Consider the following 25,325-nt stretch of genomic DNA (forward strand, 5'->3'; position numbering starts at 1 on the left):
CTCCTGATTGCCCTCAACTCAGCCCCGGCCACCACCAGCCTGGGGAAGGCACTGGTCCTTCTGCATGCCTGCAGCCGGGGGATGGTTCTGGAACACACACCAGACTCTGTCAGCCGCTCCTTCCGGACCTGCAGTCCTGAGGACGGGTGCAGAGAAGAATCTGTGATCATCCCCAGAGGCCACAGGAGGCAAGAAATAAACCCAGATTTTTGAGAAAAACAAACCAATCAACAACAACAACAACAAATAACAAAGTAAAAACATCCTGGCCTTCAATTCTGATGCCACCACATATTAGCGGTGTTATTTCTGACACTATTTCAGATCTCTCCGGAGCTCATTTTCTTCATTTCTGAAAAGGGGCCAATACTTCCTGCCTCCCAAAGTTGCCATGAAGTTTAGGTGAAGCTGTCTATGCGGTATATGGTACAAGTTTGATGAATGTTAGGCTCTTCTCCCTGTCCTTCACTTTGAATACTACTTCGTAGTTCTCAGAACCCTTTCTTAGATCGTTCATTCATTCCATTCGTTCATTCCACACCTATTTATTGTGTGCCTGCTGTGAGCTGGGGCTAATGCTGGGCGCTGGGGTGGAGTGGAGAACAAGTCAGACTTAGTCCCATATCCCCTGGGGTTTCCATTTTTGGTGGGTGGAGACAGGCAGAAAGCAAGTAACAAACAAATAATATGATATCAGGTAGTGTTAAGTGCCATGATAAAAAATCAAGCAAGATAAGATAGACATGATGGAGACTGGGAACTCCCTGGAGAGAGCCATGGGAAAGAGAGTCAATAAACAAGCCAAAGAATAATTAAAATAATTTACTGACTCTGGTACGTGCTTGTGAAGGAAGTAAGTGTGGTTATGTGAAACCACAGGCAGGTTGAGAGGATTAAATATTAAAAGTGTATGGGATGTGCCTTGTATGATGGTAAATAGCCTATACCCAGGGACCCATTCTTTCCCCCAATTCTCCTCTTTCCTGTGTCTTTAATTCCTCCCCTCAGGGATCCTTCCCACCAGCATTTACACATGTCCAAGTCTCTTTCTACTTAGAACACACCTCTCTGCCCCAACCTTACGCCTTCCTCCATCTCTGATCCTACCTTACCCTCCTCAGAGAAAATGGTTCTAAAGAGTTGTCTCCACTTCCACAATTCATTCTTCGACTCATTTCAGTCTGGCTCCTGCCCCCAGGAGGGTCCCAGAGACTGCTCCTTCTGAAGTCACCAATGACTTCCATTGTCACTGAATCCTTTGAGCTCTCATACCCTGTCTCTTGGTCACATTCAATATCATTCTCTCTCCAATTCTCAATACATCACCACCTCTTCAAGTTTGTTTTTTCCCCACCTGTCTGCTTACTCCTTCTCAGGCTTCTTCACTAACTTTTCTTCCTCTGTTGGTTCCTTAAATTGTTGGGGTGTCCCAAGACTCCATCCTGGGTCTCCTTTACTTCTCTCCCTGTACATTATCCCTCGGTAATGTCTCACGTCTCCCAAATTTACATCCTCAGCCCAGTTTGCTCACCTGAACTCCTGGCCCATGTTCTCAGTTCATTCTTGGACACCTCCACTTGGAAGTCCCATGGGCATCTTAGACTCCACAGGTCCAGATTAGAATTCACCGTTATCTTCCCCTCCAATCCTGCTTTTCTGCTCTTCCCATCTCAGTGAGTTTCACTACCTTCCAGCTATTGTACAAGCCAGAGCCTTAGACTTCACCAGTTCCCCTTGACCCCATCCTCTCCCCCATATTTGCTGGTCATCAAGTCCTGTAGATTCTGCCCACTACATTGCTCTCAGATTTGTCCCTCTCCCACCACTTCCTCTGCCCCCTTCCCTAATCCAGCATCTCTCATCTAGACAACTGCATAGTCTTTTCTCTGTCTCCACCTTTATACCCTCTGATCTGTCCTGCATATAGAAAGCAGACAGATCATCCTCAAATTCAAACCCAACGGTGTTCACTCTCCTGTTAAAAACCCTTTAAGGTTCTTCATTGCCTGCAGGATAAAAACCAGACTCCTTTCCTTTGCACCTGGGCCCTGAGGACTTAGTTGCTACCTGTCTTTCTGCCCTCCTCCGCCATCTGTCCTCTCTCACTCTGTGTCACACCAGGCTTAGTCCAGGGGCTCAGACCTATGAAGCTCTCTCTCTTGCCTGGGACATCGTCAATGCTCTTCCTTTAACTGGTGCTCTGTTCTCATCCTTTTCCCAGTTGGCTGATCTGAAGAAGCCTGGCAGATGAGCCATTCCAGCTCCTCCTTTTGTAGATGAGTCTCCTGAAGCCCAGAGAGGAAGAGTGCTTTGTTGAAGGTCACCCAGCATATATCTGGCCTGCTTCATACTAAGCAGAATGACCTCACTTCTCTCCCTGCCTCAGCCATGATGGGAGGGAAACTTGGCATCGCCCTAGATCCTCCTCCAAAGACTCTGCCTCTTTTGCTGCTGAAATCAGAAAGCTGAGCAAGTGGTAAGTTTTGCTGGGAAAGGGTTGGAATCATGCGGGATCCCTTTGCCTTGGATTTCTGAGGCTGAGGCCCCGGTGACACTGGCTTCTCCTGCCGCCAGTCCAGACCTCTCACGGTTCTGCCCCAGCTTTTCCTCACCCCATTGCTAATCCAGACCCTCACCTGCAGACACTCCTGCCCGCTTCCTCTCACCTGAAGTAACTTGAGTCTCTCAGTGGCTGCTGGCACAACTTGGCTGGGAACAAGTCTGGCTGATATTTGAGACCAGGAGTGCTCAAGCAAGGTGGCAAATCCTAGTCCCCTGAGCTGAGGTGGGGTTGATGCCAGGACAGGGTCCATCAGTTAACCCTTGGCCATAGTCTGGGCTGGTAACCAGGTCGCAGACTAGGCCCTGACCCTGGCCACAGACTGAGCCCTGATTCTGGTTATAGACCAGATCTTGATTCTATCCCCAGACACAACTCTGACGCTGCTGCCAGACTTTGCCTTGATTCTGATAATAGACTGAGTCTTGATCCTCATCCCAGACTGGGCCCTGACCTTCGCTACAGACTGAACCGTGATACTGGCCCCAGGCTGTGCCCTGACCCTGCTTCTAGGCTGAGCCCTGATCCTGCCGTAGCTGTGCCCTGACCATGGACTGACACCCCTACCCAGCTCACAGACGGGATCTGCAGCTGTGGGCTCCTGGTAGAGTGTAGTGGACGCAGGGCTCATCCATCCCCTTAGGGGAGGGGTAGGAAATGTCTCTTCCTGGGAAAAACAGGACAGGATCAGCCTCTGGGGTTGTTAACACTCATGGATTTTGGGGGTCACCAGCTGCAGAAGGGGCAGGCTCAAAGGACTGTGGCAAAATCACATCCAGTAGAGCTTCCCAGCCAGTTTAGCTCCCAAATAATGGAGAGATTATTCCTGCCAATATCCATCAAGCTGAGATGGAGAGCATTTCAGTGAGAAGGTGCTTTAATGACTCTTTAAGGATTTGGGGCCTAATGAAGCACACATCAGAGGACGATTTAATCTTTCCCTCATAAAACCCTCACAATAAGGAGATCAACTTCAGAATCCAAATTCATCTTGACATAAAAATGTGAGCTCAAGACAGGCCCAGATCACTGATAATTGTCTGGGGCTAATTGCTGCGGTCTTGGGGTGTTGAAGAGCAGCCGAGGGTGGGTGGCTATGGCAGAGGGCGTCCAGGGACATGCTGAGCTGTCCCCTGCGAGGTCCCTGGAAGGAACTGACGGCAGTGACATAGGAGGATAAGATAGAATATGGTGAACGTGGGGCAGTAGAAGGTCTTGCTTGGCTGTGGCTGGTTATCCCCTGCAAGGTGGATGGACCCTGCTCCCCAAATCCCTCTCCAAATGGACTAGGGGTCAGCAGATATCCACAGCCACTTGCCTAATAGGGAGCCCTAAATGGGCCAAGAAACTCCTGTTTCCAAGCGATAAATGAGACAATGAGAGCTTATGAGAGCTACTATGGAGAAAGCCAAAAGGAGGCGGCAGAGATGATCCGGGCATGTGTGGGGTGGATCACAGTCCTTAAGAGGGTCTCTCCAGCTCTCTGGGGGGTAGAAGCAGGGTCCTCTGATCATGGGCCCCTCATGGGCTTCTCTTCCTTCCGTCCACAGCTTTCTGTTAGCTGGGGGCTCACCCACCAGCTGAAGCTTGCACATGTCTTTTATTGCAAAGATTTTCTTCCTGCTGCACAAAATTCATTGATGACATTGTGCGTGGGGGGATCCTGAACAAATAGAGCACAGCCACTAATTTCAAAAGGAAACATACTTTGTAATTAGATGGCAAAAAGCTGGAAATGATGAGAAACAAACTCAGTCGAGCCCTGGCTGGTGCATAATAATTGTTTATACTAAATTTATGTCCATAATGTACTGTGCATCCAGGGAAGGTATGAGATAAAGAAATGGGACCTTCCTCCCACTTTTTTCTATTAAAAGAAGACAACACTTAAAAAAATTTTTTTTAAATTAAAGTATAGTTGATTTACAATGTGTTAATTTCTGCTGTACACAAAGTGACTCAGTTATACACATATATGCATTCTTTTCCATTATGGTTTATCCCAGGATATTGGATATAGTTCCCTGTGCTACACAGTAGGACCTTGTTGTTTATCCATTCTAAATGTAATAGTTTGCATCTACCTACCCCAAATTCCCAGTCCATCTCTCTCCCCACTGTTTGGCAACCACAGGTCTGATCTCTATGTCTGTGAGTCTGTTTCTGTCTTGTAGATTGGTTCATTTGTGCCATATTTTAGATTCCACATATAAGTGATATCATATGGTATTTGTCTTTCTCTTTCTGACTTACTTCACATAGTATGATAATTTCTATTTGCATCCACGTTGCTGCAAATGGCATTATTTTGTTATTTTTTATGGCCGAATAGTATTCCATTGTATATATGTACCACATCTTCTTTATCCATTCATCTGTTAATGGACATTTAGGTTGTTTCCATGTCTTGGCTATTGTGAATAGTGCTACTGTGAACATAGGGGTGCATGTATCTTTTTGAATTATAGTTTTGTCTGGATATATGCCCAGGAGTGGGATTGCTGGATCATATGATAATTCTATTTTTAGTTTTCTGAGGAACCTCCACACTATTTTCCATAGTGGCTGTACCAACTTACATTCCCACCAACAGTGTATGAGGGTTCCCTTTTTTCCACATCCTCTCCAGCATTTGTTATTTGTGAACTTTTTAATGATGGCCTTTCTGACCAGTGTGAGGTGGTACCTCATCGTAGTTTTGATTTGCATTTGTCTAATAAGGAAGGCAACATTTTTGAGTAAGACCCAGAAGCATTAAAGGAAAAAAATGAACATATTTTTACTGTAGAAAAAATTTTAAAACTTAGAAAAAAAATCTATACAGTGAAACACAGAGCCAAAGTTAAAAGAAAGCAAAGACTGGGAGAATACACTTGCAGCATATACAACAAAGAACTGCTACACTAGATATAAGAAGAGTTTCTGCAGATCAATAATAAAAAACAAATACACAGTGGAAAAGTAGGCAAAGGGTGTGGCCAGGTACCTTCTAGAAGAGGGAAGACTGACGACAGCAATGGCCATGGAGAAGCTGCTCAGATCTCCTTTCAAAAGAATCTCCTGTGGGAAGAAGAAGTGATAGACAGCCTCAAGCTAGAGCATCTTTTGATCCATGGTCACTCCGGACCATGCTTCCCCTGTTCCCAGCCAGTGACCAAGCGCTGTAGGGCTTTTGAACCAGTCTCTTGGAAAGTCTCCAGTGGCCTGATGGAGGCTTTCTCAGAATTGTGCTGTGTTCAAGGATCTTCCTATCCATTCCTTCCTTCCCCTCTTCTATCACAAGTGTCAGACCTGCACTTGGTCCGAAGCCTTTCCTGCCTCCTCCTCCGACTGCCTTTTGTCCTCCAGAGGTACTTCCCCCAAAAGGTTCTTGCTTGTCTAATCCCACGTTGGCATCTGCTTCTCAGAGGACATGAACGGATACAACCACAGGTCCACATAAAAAAGTTATTCAGGGCTTCCCTGGTGGCACAGTGGTTAAGAATCCCCCTGCCCATGCAGGGGACACGGGTTCGAACCCTGGTCCGGGAAGATCCCACATGCCGCGGAGCAACTAAGCCCGTGCACCACAACTACTGAGCCTGCGTACCACAACTAATGAAGCCTGCACGCCACAACTACTGAAGCCTGCGCGCCCAGAGTCCGTGCTCCACAACAAGAGAAGCCACCGCAATGAGAAGTCTGCGCACGCAAGGAAGAGTAGCCCCCGGTCGCCGCAACTAAAGAAAACCTGTGTGCAGCAACAAAGACCCAATGCAGCCAAAAATAAATAAATTTATTAAAAATTTTAAAAAGCTATTCAACCTTACTCGTAATTAAGAAAGTGCAAACTAAAATGTGATACTGTCTTCTGTAATCAAATGGACAAACATTTTAAAAAGGTCATTAATATCTTGTTTAGTGAGGGAGGTACAAGGTGAATCTCTCTCCCATATTGTGCTAATGCCAAGAGTATAAAATATACATATTCACTGCATCAGCATTTCACTTCCAGGAGTCTGTTCTATAGAATATATATATATGTGTGTGTGTACAAAGATATACATGTCCATTGTGGCGTTATCTATGTTGGTAAGAAACTTGAAGGTATTCTAAATGTGCATTACTAAGGAACATTTACATCAATTATGGAGCACCCACACAATATAATTTGCAGCTGTTTGAAAGGAGGTCAAGCTCTCTGACATGAAAAGATGCTCATGATGCCACGCTCAGTGGAGAAAAGACAAAGCTGAAGGGTACATTGTGTAGTGCCCTTTGAGTAGGAAAACCCTTCTCTAAATGAGTTTATATGCATACAAATTGGTGAATAGAGCAAAAATCTGGAAAGGTAGAGCTAAATTATTGCTAAGATTATTTGTCTTTGGGGAAGAGAGTGAGATTGGGGATAGCTATTAAAGGGAGTCCTCACTTTTTATTGTTTCCTTCTTTATTGTTTAGATATTTGACAGTGAATGTGGATTGTTATGTTTAATTAAAATGAGCAATAATACATAAGAACAAAGAAAGACCTCCAGAGTGTAACTTTCATAAGGAGTATTGACCCCATTGAGAGGCTGTGTCCATATTCCAACCGGTCTGTTCAGAGTGTTTGGATTCTCCTGGGAATGGCCTTCAGTGGCAGATAACAGCATAAGAAATTTGCTCTTATTCTTGTCTTTATCCTTTAAAATTACTTCTACAGAAATGTTAATAGGAAGTGGCATTGCCCGTGTCGGTCCTTGCCTGATGGACCATCCCTGATTCTGAATGTCTTTTTTAGTCTTTCCAAAAATCCACCCCCTGCCCCCAGTCCCCTGACCCAAAGGCCAAACATGCTATCACTGAAGATATTGTGGGGACACACCCAAGCTCTCTGGCCTCAGTTTTCCCATCTGAGTTGGAAGAGGCTGGATTAAATGGCTTCGATGTCCAGCGAGTGTTTCAAGGATTCGACGCCACCGGCACAGAGTTGCTGTTCTTGGCACAATCTGGACAGTCGAGATACTAGGGGAACCCACCCACGGTCCTCGCCTGACCTTCAGTCAGCTCGTGCAGCCTCCCCTGCCATCCACACTCCAAGGTGAGCCGCCCGGCTGGGTGAACACGTCCTGTGTCTGTGCCCCCCCCATCCACGTGCCAGGTTGTCCACGCTTTAAGGTCTCTTACTGATTCTTTCATGATCTCCCCTGATCAACTAGTTTGGATTCCTGCTGCGTTTTCTCAATTGATCATACGGTGTGTAGAAGCCCCAGTGACCACTTTGCCCTGCTTCCCACATGATCAGTCACTTCACGTACCACATCCTCGGAAAAAGAGACACTGAACCAACACAGCCACAGGTTCATAACCCTGAGACAACCCCCAAACACCAGGGTCCCCCAAATAATAAATCCTTGGATACTTCCCTTAATCCTGGACTCCCTAAGAAAGACAATTTTATCTTTGATTTTTGCTATGATTATCTCTGAAGATACCTTTGCGATTATGAAAATCATGTGTGAAAGTTGCTGTTTTCACTCCATGAGAAGATAAATGTAAACCCGGTGAGTCTGGTGACTTGGCAGTTGTTTTCCTTGAAATAATTGCTGTGTTTTGTGTTTGGTAAGCCAGTCCTTCTGAAGCCTGACTCCGTCGCACTCTGCAAGTAAAATTTTCTTTTCTGAGTACTTTTGTGTCTGAGTCTTCCTTTGACAGGTGGGATAACTTAATACATTAATTGTGTGCTCTTGAGTCCCCTATGCTAAGGTGGAGGGGCTTTTTGTCTTCCCTTGCTAAGGGGGGGCTTGTATGGTAGGATGAAAAGGAGAAGCTGCCTGAACAGGGGTCTCTTTCTTGGTTTTCCTGAAGACCTGGGCTTCCTGGGTGCGGGGAGAGTAATGCAAAGTAAGGAGGGAGAGAGAGAGGCCTTTGGAGGGATAAAGTGGAACTAGGTGAACGGGATGGGGGAGGGGGAGAGAGAGACAGAGTATTCCTAAAGACTAGGAAGCACTTGTTGTTTGAGGTTCTGTTGGGAGAAGGGAATTCCTGGAGGTAGCAGGATCCAGAGGGGATGACTATGAGGGCTTCTGAGGAGGCTGGGTCCCTGACACTGGGGCTCCCAGTCTGGGCAGAGTTTCCTGAGCCCAGCTTGGCACGGAAGCAGCATTGCCATCTGCCACCAAGGAACACCAAGGGCTCAGGCAACAACCCTAACAGAGGCTACCAATGTGGACCTACAACCACTGGACATCCACAAAGAGGGCTCTTTGTAAGACCGTTGAGACCTTCACAGGATCCTGGGGGACAAGAAAGGCACCGGAGTGTAAATTCCTGCCAGCTCGGTAAGCTGAGACCTGGGATAGATTTAGAGAAAATAACACGATTGTGACATTTCTTGCCTTTCTGAGCTTAACACACACTACCATTTCTTCCAGTATTTTGCACCATATGTCTTGTATTGTCCCCCACCCTGTGTTCTACCCTCCCCTGACCTCCTGCCCCCCTCACACCCTGCCGCCCTGAAGGACATTCTTTTGTTTGTCTGTTTGTCTGTCTATCCCACGTTGGACCGTAGGACCCATCTTCTTACTCCAGTTGTCTACCATGGGGACCTTGTACCCAGTAGGTGCTCAAAAAATGTTGGTTAAGATGAAACAAATTGCATTGACTTGTAACCCTCCCCCCAGCCCCCAGCCTAGCAACATGCTTTGTGTCTGGTTGATATTCAACACATGTTTGCAGAATGGCGGAAGGTGAGTGGGGTATCCCAAGGTGACCACTTTGCAGGAGACAAGACGAACCTGAATGAATAAGTTCATGTGTGTTGCTCAAAAGCGCATTAGTGACCTGGTTTAATCACAGGAGACTGGCAAGCAAAGGGCCTGTGCATCTGCGAAACAAGCCACCCCTCTCAGAGAAGCCGGTGCCACTTGATCAATTAACCCCACGCCCTTGTCTTCCATCTGTGCTTGGATCGAGATGTGCGACTCTGCTGTGAGCGCAGAAGGTAATAACCATCCTTCGAATGGGCTGCTTGTGCGTGGGTAAGTGATGGGTTCCTGGGATCCGGGGAGAGAGGGAGAGTTCCGAAATCAACGGCTCACAGTCTGCATGCCCTCTCCGAGCCGGCCCTCCCCATGGCCTGGGAGGAGAGGGGAGTCAGCTGTGGCCTCTCGCTAGGGACCCAGCCAGCCAGACGGATTGGGCCTGCCAAGGGCTGCTGGGAGGGCTTGTTCTCTGTCCTCAGCCACAGCTCTCGCTCCTGGCAAAGAAATGAGTCCTGATTTGTGCTCGGGGCTACCTGGACACCTGTCAAGTGGTGAAAACAAGCTGTTTTAAAAGTGACGTCTGGCCAGTATGAGTATGCTGGCCTCTCTCTGAATCATCTTTTAAACTCATTTTCAAAGTAAATGAGGCTACTGGCTGCCCAAGTCTGTCCTATGAGGACGTATTGTTGGGCAGCCTTAAGGGTGGGCTCTGGAATCACACTGCCTGGGTTCAGACCCTGAGTCATCCACTTGTCAACTGTGAGCTGTTGGACTGACTTAGCTTCTCTGGGACTCAGTTTCTCCATCTGTAAGCTGGGAAAACATTAATACTCAACTCATAGAGCCTTGTGGAGGGTAAACTGAGATAATCCATGGGATGATAATCCATGAGATAACCCATGGTGCTGGTTGCTCTGTCAGCAGTGTTCCCGGTGGATGTGTGGAATGGATGATTCTGGAGATCAATCATGTTTGATCTCTGATTGTTTAGTGTCCACCTCCTTTGCTAGACTAACAGCTTCATGAGGGCTGTTGCTGTGGCTATCTTGTTTTCTGCTGGACCCTTAGAATGTGGCACTGAGCCTGGTTCATACAACCCACTTGGTAAATATCTGTTTCAAGGGGAAAGAGAAGAAAGGTGATGTGGGCATGAGCCAGGGACCCAGAGAGGGCTGGGGCAGCCCTGGAGATCTGGGGTGGTAGGAATTAGGTCCAAGTGTCCACCCACAGCTACACTGTCAGTCCGAACAGGGAAGAGGACTGAAACCCTGGAGCAGAGTTCAACGGCCCAGTCGTAGACACTATGTAGACAGCTGATCTAGAGCAGCTTTCTCACCCTTGGGACTCCGTCGGGTGTGTGGGCAGCAGACGCAGGCCAGCTCAGCATGAGCACCTGGTTGGCTGGGCCAGAGTGTCCACATGACTGGACATCATTGTGGGCGGCTGGGCAGGTCTGTGGCAGGCAGGGAAGAGCATCAATCACAAAATGCACCAACTACTAAGATGACCAGTGGGGGCTTCTGGGAACTCACATGAGCTTTGGGGTTATATAAATATGGGTACAGATCCCATTCTCACCTTTGTGCCCTGAGCAGATGACCTAACTCCTAAACCTCAGTCTCCCCATCTGTAAAAGGGGACACTATATTGCCAGCCTCACAGACGTGTGATTGAAGTGAATAAATATACATAAAATGTCCAGTGCAGTGCATAGCAGACACTTCATAAACACTGGTGTTCTGCCCCCTCCCCTTTTGGAATCATTGAAAAGGCAGTATCTCATTTTTTGCCTCCATCTGAAAGAAGCAAAGTACTTTGCCGACTTCTTTATTTGGGAGCAATGAGTGATCGACCTACAAATTCACAGTGGGAATTCAGGGATTATTTTCGAGTATGTGGAGTTTTCAGGTTCCTGCAGATTTCTCGAGTAGAAAGTAAAGCCGGCCCCAGCTTTCTGCCAGTCCCTGTAATTACCTTGCAGTGAATCAAGCTGGGGTTTACCTTAGTGCCCGAGGTTGGTGTGGGCTTCTGCCCTTCACCCTCCACACCCATGTTTGAAGGTAACAGCTAATTATGATTTATAGCGCTGCCTGGTTGAAGCTGGCCTGCTTGCTTGGGGTAGAGCCAGGTAGGTGACCCCCTTCCCTGTCAGACGGCAATAAGGAGATTCAAAGATGGCATGGCTCCCCGTGATCGAAGGGCCCAGCAACTTTGCTATTAAAAATAAATAAAGTGTAGGGATATGCACTAATGCTGGGCTGTTGACAACCTGTAATTCCAACAGCAGCGGCAAGATGTATTTCCCTTTTAGAGTTTTGTTAAGAGGTGATTTTCGGTGTTGCGGAGGGCTGTGTGCACTGAGGCTGTGAATTAGGGGTATGTTTTTCATTCTGTGGAAGCAGAAGGGGGAGCCCAGGCAGGTTCTGTAATGAATGGGGCTGTGTGTGTACTGAAGTTGTTAACGCACTCAAGACCAACAGGGGATTGTAAAGACCTACTCCCTGACCTCCAAGAGAATCTGTTTATCCATCCATCTATTGAACCATTGATCCATCCATCCATGGATCCATCCATCCATTCATCCGTCCATCTGCCATGATTCCAACAAGTATTTATCAAACGCCTTTCTCAAGATCCTGGAGCTGATAATAACAAAGATAACAACATCAGCAGCTAATGCATACAGAGGTGGATAATTTGGCACACTTACTGTAAGCCAGGCTCTGGGTTAAGCACTTTACATATTTCATTTGATCTTAACAACAACTCTTTGAATTAGGGGCTATTATTATCGTCCTCATTTTACAGATGAGGAAAGAGAGGCTTATAGAGGTTGTGATTTACCTAACATTTCAATCTAATATGTTGCAGATCTAGAAGCTGAATTCAGTCAAGTTGATTCCAGGGTCCATGCTCTTCCCAGTGAAATTCCACTGCCTCCCAGTGTCCTCCTTTGGTTTGGTCCATATCTCATGAGCCAGCATCTGCAGTATGGGTTCATAGGTGTTACCTAGGTTTGTCACTGGAGTCTCTGTCTCTACTTTGGGTTCCTTTTGATCAGTTTGATGGGCTTCAGAGAGTGGAGTTTTGTGAACATTGACTCATTCTTCAGTAACATCAGTAATAGTAGTAATAATAGTAGCAGCAATACTAACAGCTAACATGTATTGGGTTCCTATATGTAAGCTCTGGTCTAAATGCCTTATGAGTAGTAACTACTTTAGTCCTCACATCAACCCTATGATGTTACTTCATCAAATTCCCATGATTACTCTTATTTCATAGATGAGGAAACTGAGGTACAGGGAGGCTAAGCAATTTGTCATCTTCCTGGAAGTCTTCCTGTAATGCATGGGAATGCTCTTGGCTGCAAATAACAGAAAAATCTGTCACGTGCTTAAAGAATTCTTTTTTTTTTTTAAATCTCATGTAACAAGAAGTCCAGAGATAGAGAGTCCAGGGCTGTTGTGACAGATCAAAGATGCCATCAAGGACTCATGGCCGGATTTCCATTCTTCTGTTCTCAGTATGTTGGTGCTTTGTTGTTGAGCTTGTTACACATATGGTTGCAAGATGGCTGCTCCATTTCCAGTTTCATCTCTGCATTTCCAGGCAGAAAGAAGGGAGATATAGGAAAGCAAAAGCCTTCCCAGAAATTCTCAGTAGGTTTCCATCACATTTCACTGGCCAGAACTGTGTCACAAGTCCACCTTGAGCTGCAAGAGGGGCTATAAAATTGAGTACCTCCCCCCCATCCCTTCTAGCATTTACAGTACAGGAAGATAGGAAAGAAAGGGTTGGGGGCAGGAATTGGGTGACCTACTGTCCACATTCCTTCTCATCTATTTTTGTTACTGTTGTTGGCTCTCTTTATTCTTTTTTTTTTTTTTTTAACCCCACATTTGTTTATTTATTTTTTATTTTGGCTGTGTTGGGTCTTCCTTTCTGTGCGAGGGCTTTCTCTAGTTTGTGGCAAGCGGGGGCCACTCTTCATCGCGGTGCGCGGGCCTCTCACTATCGTGGCCTCTCTTATTGCGGAGCACGGGCTCCAGACGCGCAGGCTCAGTAGTTGTGGCTCACGGGCCCAGTTGCTCCGCGGCATGTGGGATCTTCCCAGACCAGGGCTCGAACCCGTGTCCCCTGCATTGGCAGGCAGATTCTCAACCACTGCGCCACCAGGGAAGCCCTCTTTATTCTTTTTTAATCTACAACCTTCTCCCTACACTTTTTGATTTTTCATGACCATAAAGGTTTTTTTAAATTTAATTTTTATTTTATATTGGAGTATAGCTGATTTACAATGTTGTGTTAGTTTCAGGTGTACAGCAAAGTGATTCAGTTATACATATACATATATCCATCCTTTTTCAGATTCTTTTCCCATATAGGTTATTACAGAATATTGAATAAAGTTACTTGTGCTATACAGTAGGTCCTTGCTGATTATCTGTTTTACATAAAGTAGTGTGTATATGTTAATCCCAAACTCCTAATTTATCCCTCCCACCACATTTCCCCTTTGGGAACCATAAGTTTGTTTTTGAAGCCTGTGAGTCTATTTCTGTTTTGTAAATAAGTTCATTTGTATCATTTTTAAAAAAAAGATTCCATTTATAAGTAATGTATGATATTTGTGTTTCTCTGTCTGATTTACTTTACTTAGTATGATAATCTCTAGGTCTATCCATGTTGCTATAAATGGCTTTATTTCATTCTTTTTTATGGCTGAGTAATATTTCATTGTAGATATGTACCACATCTTCTATATCCATTCCTCTGTCGATGGACATTTAAGTTGCTTCCATGTCTTAGCTATTGTAAATGGTGCTGCAATGAATATTGGGGTGCATGTATCTTTTTGAATTATGGTTTTCTCCAGATATATGCCCAGGAGTAGGATTTAAAGAGCCCAGGCTAGCGGTCTTATAGGACATTTCACATCACTTCTTCTGTATTGCTTAAACTTAAAAAAAATTGAGATATAATCCACATACCATAGAATTCACTGTTTAAAAATGTATGATTCAGGAAAAGAGTATGGTTGTTCCTTAAAAAATTAAACATAGAATTACCATATGATCCAGCAATTCCACTTCTGGGATTATATATCCAAAATTATTGAAAGTAGGCATTGGGACAGATATTTGTACAGCAATGTTCATAGCACCATTATTCACAATAGCTAAGATGTGGAAACAACCCAAATGTCTATCTATGGATGAATGGATAAACAAACTGTGATGTATCCATACAGTGGAATATTATTCAGCCTTAAAAAGGGAAGAAATTCTGACACATGCTACAACATATATAAACCTTGAAGACGTTATGCTAAGTGAGATAAGCCAGATACAAAAAGACAGATATTGTATGATTCCACTTACATGAAGTACCTAGAGGAGTCAAAGTCATAGAGATAGAAAGTAAAATGGTGGTTGCCAGGGACTAGAAGGAGGGGGGATTGGGGATTTTGTTTTGAATGTGTACAGAGTTTCAGTTGGGGAAGATGAAAAAATTCTGGAGATGGATGGGGATGAATGCACTTCATGCCCCTGAACTGTACACTTAAAAGTGGTTAAACTGGTAAATTTTATCTTATATATATTTTACCACAATAAAAAAAGACATACAGTTCAGTGGCTTTTAGTATATTCAGAAGATTGTGCAACCATTACCACTATCTAATTCCAGAACACTTTTATCACCCCCCCACAAGAAACCCTGTACCTCTCCATTCCTCCCGCCCCCCATCCCCTGGAAAGACACAAAGGCCACACATTTTATGAATCCATGTTATAAAATGTACAGAACAGGCAAATCCTATCATCTGTTTTTAAAGAAGATGGTCATAGGGATATGCATTTTTATTTTATTCATTTATTTATTTATTACATTATATCAAACATTTATTTATGGCCTTTGGCCTATGTTTTTTAAAAAAAATTTTATAGGAGTATAATTGATTTACAATGTTATGTTAGTTTCAGGTGTATGGTAAAGTGAATCAGTTATACGTATACATATATTCACTCTTTTTAGATTCTTTTCCCATATAGGTCATTACAGAGTACTGAGTAGAGTTCCCTGTACTACGTAATAGGCCCTTATTAGTTATCTATTTTGTATATAGTAGTGTGTATATGTCAATCCCAGTTTCCCAATTTATCCCTCCCCTCCTTTCCCCCTGGTAACCATAAGTTTGTTTTCTACATCTGTGACTCTATCTCTGTTGATATGCATTTTTCTAATGTTTCTTCTTGGTGAAGAAGACAGGGGTAAATGGAGCTCTCTGCATTCTTTCTTCAAATCTCCATTAAAACCAGTAGTATTTGCCTGGGGAAGCCACATTGCCTGGGCCTTGGGTGAAACAGAGGAGAAGGTCAGGTGTGGGAATCAAATCAACAGTATGAACCATGGTGAACTTTTTCACCATCTTCAAGGTGATGATGAATCATGACTGTAACATATCACCAGCAGCTAAAAGACCTCAGATTGCTGAACCAGATGAAAAGAAGACTCCAAGGAAATATTTAAAGGGCTGCCATGGGAGGGAAATATGGTATCATGAACACAGTGAGCATTTTAGAAGCTCACAGACATGGATTGAAATTCTGGCTCTGCCACTTACTAGCTACAACATCTTGGGCATATTTACCTCCGTGAGTGTCAATTTCCTCTTTGGTAAAATGGATATTAATTACAGACTTGTAGGGTTGTTGAAAGAACTAAATAACTTATAAAATATATTTTATTCCTCTCTTCCATGTGTCTGCTGAGGGTAAAGCTGTAACTGTTCATTTACAAGTTATTTGTTAAATCCATGTTGAAAGACAGGGCTTCACTAGACATGGGACAGTCATATGGAAGAAGACAAAGAGCCATCTAGTTGCGGGCGCAGATAGATGAGTGCATGACTGTGACACAAGGTGAGGTATGCTGCTCTGCTGGAAGCATTAAAAGGGACTAGGAGGCCACTGGGAAAGCTGTGGATGACCCTGAAAGTCTTAGGGATATTCTCGCTTAGCGGATCATTTAAGCCAGTTCTTTACAGCTGAATAGGAGTTCTCCAAATTTCTCTGAAGCAAAAGTACTGTAGGTGAGAGAACAGCCTAGTAAAGGCAAAGAGGTGTGAAAACACGGTGCATTTAGGGAATGGTGAGAGGTTTGGAGAGCTTGGCTGTGGAACACTTGGGGCAGTAGTGGTTGAGAGGTGGGTCAGACTAGATATGAAGGGAACTCAAGTATAGGCCTTGGAGTGTGGCCTTTACCTCTCTTGAAAGTCTTGTAAGACTTTGAGGGCATAATATTTGGCAGGATTCTAGAGACACTAATGAAGGGAGAGGCAATGGAGGCAGGGAGACCAAATAGGAGGCCATTTCAGAGTTCAGGGGAAGAGAATGAGATTGGGCTAGTGGTAGAAAAACTAAGGGAAACCAAACGGGGAACTTAGAGAGGCTCAGTGTAGGTTTGTGGGACAAGGATGTGTTGAAGATGGCTTTTCCAAGAACTTACAGGTTGATGGGGACAGAGCTGGGACCAGAACTCAGAAGCCCTGCTTTCCTGAGTGGCGTAGCGTGGTCGGAGAGAGCTGGATCTAAATTGCAGCACCGGCACTGGCTGCGTGACTTTGGGCAAGTGTCTTGTCCTCTCTGAGCTCAGTTTCCTCATCTCTAAAGCACAAATGATAATATCCACTCCATTGTATGAAGATTAGACAAGATTCTTCGATGCAGAATTTGCAGATTGAATGCCTGCTTGTCTGTCAGCATCGGTGCAACATTTAACTTTCAAGTATAATTTCAAGGACTAGGTATTATAGATACATCAGAGACCAAAACAGATTTTAAGAGTCTCAGAGTGTTTAAATATTGAATTAATTGCCAACTTTTAAAAACTAGGAGCTATCACCAAAATAGTCTGAACTTCTGTTTTTTCTTTAAAAACTTGAAGATCTGGCTCTCTGTGTCAATGTTCCCATGGGAAACAAGAGGCTGGAGGTGAGTAATGACTGTTCCCTTTGGACAGAGCACTTACTCTCCAGTTTACTACAGACTCCACTACTCCCTATTGTCAACCCTGCTTGCTTCACACATGCCCACTCAGATGTGGGCATCTGAGTTTGCAACACCTGGTTTGGTCCAAGTGTTGGGCTATTGAGTTTCTTAGGTTGGAAGCATGAAGACCATGTGGGTGGGATATTGTTAAATAGTCCAAGGGCTTGGACTTGGGTTGAGGCTGTGAGGATGGAGAGGATAGGACATATATATGTATATAACACTAGGGGAATCTGGATGAAGGGGATATGGAAACTCTGTAATATTGAATATCTTTGCACCTTTTCTGTAAATCTAAAATAAAATATAAAAACAAGACTAAACAAAACAAATATGGCATCTATAAATTAAAAGCTCTGAAATCAGAAAATACTTTCAGTAGGAGAAGCAAATATGATGATTAAAATATCTAAATATAGTGGAGGCCAAACACTGGATTTAGATACCGACAAAATCTCAGTTAGTCATATCCATATATATGGATGAAGATGCCAATCATAACAATTCATCATCTGGAGACCAAATAAACCCGAGGGCTAACAGGATGAGTCCAAAGTCATTTGAGCTTTCCAGCCTGGATAGGGAGAGGGATGGGGTGGCAGAGGTGGGGGAAGGCATTGGGAGGCAGGGAAACTGGGAGGGTATGAGAAAACATGGCGTTGGGACCTAACTCTAACCCCCATCCCCACCCTTAGGAAAAATCCCCTTCAAGGCTGCCTTAGCTTTGTTTATTTCCCAGAGCTGTGCAGACCTGCTCAGCAGGATTCCTCGCTGCTCTCCTCAGATGTCCTGGAACTATGCAAATGCTCAGGTCACCAGGAGCAATGCCAGGCATCTTGGACTTTTCCATAGCTTGGATTTGTTGTGTTGCAACTGCAGACAAGTCAGTGCTTTTTGCATTTCTTCTTTGCCATGTCCTCCTGGGCAGATGCCAAGGGGCTCAGGCATGGCCTGGGGGCTGAGCTTCGGCCCCTGTCCATGGCACTGCTCACTGCAGGTTTTCCTGCCAGCGCTTACTCACTTACCATCCTCGGGAGCTGGTCCATTGCTTACATTTGAGGGAATTTTCCTTCTGTTATTTCCTTCATTATTGCTTCTCCTCCATCTGTCCTGTTCACTCCTTGTAGAATTCCAAATTGGAGCTTAACTGAGCCTTCAGGATTCATTCTCCATTTCTCCTGTCTTATCTCATCATATTCATCTTTTCCTCCCTTTCCTCTCAGTTTGAGGAAATCACTTACTCACACTGATCTTCCAAATGACTAATTTAGATTTTGGTGGTATCTAAATCCATTGTTTGGCCTCCACTACATTTAGATATTTTAATCATCACATTTGCTTCTCCTACTGAAAGTATTTTCTGATTTCAGAGGTTTTCCTTCATAGATGCCATGTTTGTTTTGTTTAGTCTTGCCTTGTTTTTATATTTTATTTTAGATTTACAGAAAAGGTGCAAAGATATTCAATATTACAGTTTACATATCCCCTTCATCCAGATTCCCCTAGTGTTAACATCTTGCCATGTGTTTTTGGATCCTATTGCATACATTTAGGAGAGATTTCCTAATGGTTTCTCAACTGTAGATTCAGGAAAACATCTGCAGAATTGGGCTGTTGTTTTCACCCCCAAATCTTTTCTTACAATAGGTGATTTTTCTTTATTTTCTCATTCACTGAGAGATTCATGTTTGTCTAAGACTGAGATGGGTTCTGTCAGATATTGTAAGGGTCTCTGCTCAAATGTTCCCCAGAGAGAGAGAGAAGTAGAGTCTAGTTGTGTGTGTGTGTGTGTGTGTGTGTGTGTGTATGTATGGTGGGGTGAAGGCATTTAAAGGGGTGCCCCCACTGGGTGGATCCTTTCCTATGTTCATATTAGTTTGACATTAGCTAAGACAATGGCCCTTATCCCTCATGGGCTCTGCTGCCCACTCTAGGACCCCACTGTGGCAATGACTGCACTTGATTTAACCCACCACCCACACCTTCAGAAGGTCTGGAGTTAACTCCCTGTTCAGTGTGGGTTTCCCTAGATCCTGAGATGAAAACTTAAGTGCAAGTAGTTTATTTGAACGGTAACTTCAGGACACACCTGACACGGGAAGTGAAGGAGTGAGTTAGGGAAGGAAAGGCAGCCAATACAAGGTGCATAACCAAGCAGGTTACCTCTAGGGCCACCTGCAGCTCATTCCCACCAGGGAACTCTGGGAACCAGTGGAGAGCATGTGCCTCAGAGTTATCCTGCCTGAGAGGTGAGGGAGCAGAGGTATTTATATATACCCAGCTTCCAGGGACTTGATCCTTCTGGTTTACCTTACATGGACCGAGTTGGCCCTGGTGGTCAGAGAGAGGCCTCAGGTAGAACAATGCTGGTTGTGGTGTTGGAAGTCAGCCCGGCACTCAGGGAAAGAAGTGCCGAGATGACACAGGCAGGACCCTGACAATGCCTGTGCTCTGCACTTCCTCTACACTTGTTGTGTACCCATACCTCTTAATGGGGTTAAAATTTGCTCTTTGCCTAACATCTCACATCTCACCTTTATCTCTAGCTGCCAACACTCTGAGAGTTTCTTTCTTTCTTTCTTTCTTTCTTTTTTGGTGGGGGGAGAAAGTAGGGACTCTGTTTCTACCAGAGATCTACCCTGCCTACTTTCTGGATGGGTTTTTTCCTTTGCTTATTTTGCATTGTGAGTGGACAGTATTTTCCTTGATCTGATGCTACCTATACTATGTCCCATAGACATTCCATGAATATTTTGGCTTGTTGAGAGCACCAGCCTTGTTTTCTAACATGAAGATAGATTCTTCCCCTTTAACAAATTTCTAGATTTCTTTGTTCATTTCCATCGACAGACTGGAGGAAAGGGATTTAAATAGGTAGGCTTAAATTGGCATCTCAAAATGCAAGTAGTATGACTTATTCCCAGAAGGTATTCTCAATGCATTATCTTAGGGGCATTTGAACTTATGCGTATTTAATTCAATAACAGTTATAAAAAATAGCAGGAAGAAGCAGCTGCATTATTCACTTGGTTCAAAGACCATTTCTGTTTCCCCAACATTAACTTCCTGTACTTGAACTGACAAACCCCAGATAAATGCAATAATTTCTTCACATTTCACCACAATCAGCTCTTTACTTCTAACAGCAACAATTGTATTTCTCATTAACTTGTCCACTGCTGATCCTTGGAGTGTTTGCATCTTAAAAATAATTGTAAGAAACTGTCATAGCTCCTGTAAGAGACTGAAGAAGTAAAGAAATAAGCTATTGTGGTTTTCTCCTGGAGATAAGGATGCTGCTTGGGTCTTGAGCCAAAATTTCATCACGTCTTCCTCCTCTGCGGTTGGGCTAAATCTTACTTATGTTATTTGTAGTTGATGCTCTTGGTCACGTGATGGGTACAGTAAGGGAGGCTTTAGTGGGAAGCTTAGAGAAGGATTTGGGATCTGGAAGGTCTAGACTGCAAATAGAGAAGCTGGCATTTAAAACCAAGAGTTTTGGAATGACTTCATATGACTTCACATGACTTTAGCATAATTGCTGAATTGAGGTCAGAGCAAGATCCCTAACGTTACTCTAGTTTCATACCAGAATGGAAAGTTTCAGCTTCTTGAATGTTACAGACAGAGGCTTGCTGTTTGCCCAGCCAGTTCTCTTTTCTTTCTGGGCACATAGCTAGATCATGTTTCCCAAGCTCTTTTCCAGCTGGGTGTGACCATGCAACTTATTCTAGCCGATGGAATGTTAACGGAGCGATAGGTACCACTTCCAGGCCAGGCCCATAAAAACCTCCCATCTGTGTCCTCCATGCTCATTCCATTTATGCCCTACAGGGGAGCATGACTATCTTGGAAGCTACATGATGAAGATGGTTTCTTTTTTTTTTTTTTTTGGCTGTGTTGGATCTTCGTTGCTGCGCTCGGGCTTTCTCTAGTTGTGGTGAGCAGGGAGCAGGTGCTACTCTTCATTGCCTTGTGCGAGCTTCTCATTGCGGTGGCTTCTCTTGTTGCCGAGCATGGGCTCTAGACATGCGGGCTTCAGTAGTTGTGGCACGTGGGCTCAGTAGTTGTGGCTCGCGGGCTCTAGAGCGCGGGCTCAGTAGTTGTGGCGCACGGGCTTAGTTGCTCCGCGGCATGTGGGATCTTCCCGGACCAGGGCTCGAACCTGTGACCCCTGCATTAGCAGGTGGATTCTTAACCACTGCGCCACCAGGGAAGTCCCATGAAGATGGTTTCTATCCACAAAAGAAAAGAAGGCTGGATCCTTGAATCACCACTTGGAGGAGAGCCATCCACTGATCCAAAACACCTCTTTTATTCTTATGTGCAGAAAAATAAATTTTTAGTGGGTTTGAGCTACTATGTATAAATATCTTACAGTAGCTAATTTAATCTTGACTAATCTACCCAGGGTCTGGAGGCAGAGCATGAGAATTAGAGCCTGTGCCCTCAGCTCCATCTCAGAATCCACTGCTTGAGGCACCTAAACTGGGACAGATGGTACAAGGAGTGGTCTGAGAAAGCAAGTGTGAAGATGGGATTTTGGAGTTGGATCACCTGCTGTCCAGCTGGCAATAAGGATTGTAGTAGGTGAGGCTTGGAGAGCCCCTGACATGAGGTAGCAGCGACTGAGTGAAAACTTTCACCAGTGGTGAGCTGGGATGGTATTCCGAGGAAGGGAAAGCACCAGGTGATGCAAGGTATCAGGAATTCGAGAAATGGGGACAAATGGTATCCATAAACTCAGAGGAATTGGACGGCTGCTGCTAAGCTCAGTGGACACATTGGAAACAGATAAGGAAAGACTTTGAGTGATGAATGGGCAAATAAGAGCAAGGTGTGAAAACCAGAGGCCCTCCTTGGTAACAAGGAAAGGAACTCCCGTCTCCTAAAGCTGACGACAGAGAAAGCTGAGGCCCAGGCCCAGGCCCAGGGCTGCATCACGACAGCAGCAGCAGATTTCCAGCTTAGTCCCATCTGAGTCCCTCTGATACATGGGACAGGAACATTTGTGTGGATACACCCCCAGAATCTTGAACTCCCAGATTCCCCTAAACTATCTGAGTCTGCAGAAGTGACCACTAGCACTGCCCCCCGCCCCATCCTGCCTGAAGATGATGCGGAAGCCTCCTGCAAGGCCTCCTGTGCCTCTCAGGATCTGCCCCCACCTCCCCTCCTGGCCAGAGGCCACAACTAGGGTTAAGTCTCAACTTAACCCAGTGGGGATGTGCTATGCCTGGTGATGGAGGAAATAGAACACAGACAGTCCCCGACTGCTAAGACTATTTTTTTGACTTTACAGTGGTGCAAAAGCCATATGCATTCATGAGAGACTGTACTTCGAATTCTGAATTTTGATCTTTCCCGGGGCTAGTGATCTAGTGTCCGATCCTTTCTCCTGACGCTGGGCAGCCCCCAGTCAACCATTCTGTCCTTCTTTTTCAGTACAGTATTCAATACACTACATGAGATATTCAGCACTTTATCATAAAATAGCCCTCGTGTTAGATGATTTTGCCCAGCTGTAGGCTAATGTAAATGTTCTGAGCATGTTTAAGGTGGGCTAGGCTACGCTATGATGTTCAGTAGGTTACGTGTATTAAATGCATTTTGAACTCACAATGGGTTTATGTGGACATAACCCCATCATAAGTCAAGGAAGATCTGTATGCCCCCAAAGATGCTGCAGGACCTAGTAAGCATGTGCCCCGGGGAGCCCGGGGAGTACGTATGGGACTGAGTTGTGAGAGCGCTGGGTCAAGAGAGAGAAATACAGGGCTGGATCACCGAGGTTATTGAGTTGGGAGCATTCTCTGGGGGACAGGAGATTTGACACCGGGGTGAGGGTGCTGAGCAATGTGCAGGCGTGCCGTTAGCAGGGCTCATAGGAGCGTGAAGGTAGCCATGTGGATGGTTGGGGGTGCTCTGACGTGCTGCCCAGATCCCCATGCAGGACTGAAGGACTTACCCCCGGCTGCTGTGGGTGCTGTGGGCTACCTTGTCCTGGGCTGTTGGTGCTCTGCAGGACTGCATCGGCTGAAGACAGTCACCTCCCTCTAGGTCATGTCCCCTGCCCAGGACAGCCTGTACTGACAAGTGTAGATGGAATCCTAACTTGGAACAACTCTGAAGGGCCATCTTCAAAGCAGCCCATGGAGTCAGCTGAGGCTTTTTATTGCATCTAGCTTCTCTCTCCGTTCAGACCTGCTGCCTTCGTGGGGAGCGACCCAGGAACATTTTCTACTCTCTTGTCTCAGAGACTGCTATGACCCAACCTGCTATGACCTCTTAGGAAGGTCTCTCAGTGCAGACCAGAATAAAGCCTCTGGGTGAATCCAACACAACTGTTCTTCCTCCAGGGCTGGAAGAGGTCGCCGGTTCAAGGACCTTGGATGAAGAAACACGTTTCTTCAAACCGTGGAATCCTAATCCATGCAGAGAGTTGCCCACACTTGAAAGGTTCAAGGGAACAGAGACCAACAAAGGGGATGGCAGATTCACACCCTCAACTCATGTCCATTCTGGAGCCTGTGCTCATTGAGCGGCAGGTGGACAGAGGTGGCTGATCACAGACATAGTGGTCGTCTGTCCATGCGTCCATGAACCCAGCCACACGTCCATGCACCCACCATGCATCCATCCATGCATCTCTTCATTCTAAGAACATGCTGATGAGTACTGTGCACAAGGCTCAGCGCTAGGTGCAGGGGGTTATGAGATGAATGGGACGCAGAGCCTGTCCTCAAGGATCTCAGAGTCCAGGGGAGGAGAGAGATGCATCCACAGGTCCGGGGTAGTGTGATAACGGTAACACAGGAGCTTCACGAGCCTGGAAGAGAGAGGGACCACTCTGCTTGTGAAGGGAGGGCTGAGCCTGACCTTGAAGGGTGAATAGGAGTTCTACCGGTGGGAAACAGGAGATCAGTGGTGCTTTTGTCAGAGGGAATGGCACCTTCAAAGACGAAGAAGAAAGATGGATTCCCCAGCATGAGATTAGGACATGATGAGGCAGAGAGGGAGAGACAGGAGGCCGGGAGGTTTGGCAAGAGAGTGTCACACTGGGCTGTTTGGACTGTATCCTGTGCGTGGTTGGTGCCAGAGGTGACCTTCAGGGGCATGGGACAAGGGAGTTAAACATAGTATGAAGAAGGGACAATGAGGCAGGGCAGGGAACCAGGTAGGAGGCTACTGGACATGTCGAGGTAAGATATAGATGGGCTGGAAAGAGGGAGGGCAGAGGAGGTGTTCAGGAGGTAGAACGGATGGAGCTTGGTTACACAGATATGGCAGGTGAGGGAGGTGGCCAAGGCCAGAGTTCCTTCTGTTGTTTCTCTCTTGGGAGTCTGAGGATGCGATGATGCCAGAAGTTGAGTGTGGATGAAAGAAGATCCAGAGTCATTTGAGGGAAAGAGTAAGGGGCTGACCCGTCTAGAAAGATTCCAGTTTGCTCCTCTTGGAAGTGGGTACAGAACTCTATTCACAGGACCTCAGCAGGCTCTGGACAATGTGTGGGAGATGGGCCCTCTCACCTCCCTTGTCCTAGCACTACACTTGTGTTCATGTGGCCCAGCATAAAATAAGACACGTTCAAGTCACACCATGAATCCACTTAATGTCACACCTGGTCCTTTGATCCATGAACAGTGTATGAACCGAGTGTGGGGTTCGTAGTTTTCTGAATTCCATTGTTAGGTTTGGCCCACCACCCCTACCTGGCAAGACCTTCCTGAAACCTGATTCTGTCACTCAATGAGTGTGGGCGAAAATTAATCGTAACAGTTTAAGGCTGAATCCCAGGATTCTGAGCAATTCTCCAGCCCCTTTTAGAACAGTTAGACTGTTCCAGGTTGCAGTGCGTGGGGAGCACGTAGGGGACCATCGAGGTGAATGCCTTGTTCTGTAACGATTATCTGGAAAGCTGACAGTGGATGTGTGTGTGTGTGTGAGAGAGAGAGAGAGCGAGAGAGAGCGAGATGCAGTACC

At 45.5% G+C, this 25,325-nt stretch overlaps 1 long non-coding RNA gene across 1 annotated transcript in view; it reads left to right on the forward strand.

Moving 5' to 3' along the window:
- The window catches only part of LOC309614089, a 164,176-nt gene extending 140,301 nt beyond the window's left edge, over positions 1-23,875 (forward strand). Inside the window, exons 4-6 of the long non-coding RNA XR_014236005.1 lie at positions 2,222-2,476; positions 4,111-13,147; positions 13,468-23,875. This is a non-coding gene — a long non-coding RNA (uncharacterized lncRNA). The remainder of the gene's footprint in view (positions 1-2,221; positions 2,477-4,110; positions 13,148-13,467) is intronic.
- The last annotated feature ends 1,450 nt before the right edge of the window (positions 23,876-25,325 follow it).

This window comes from Balaenoptera borealis (genome assembly GCF_965194805.1).
Source record: "Balaenoptera borealis genome assembly, chromosome: 16".
Taxonomy (NCBI): domain Eukaryota; kingdom Metazoa; phylum Chordata; class Mammalia; order Artiodactyla; family Balaenopteridae; genus Balaenoptera; species Balaenoptera borealis.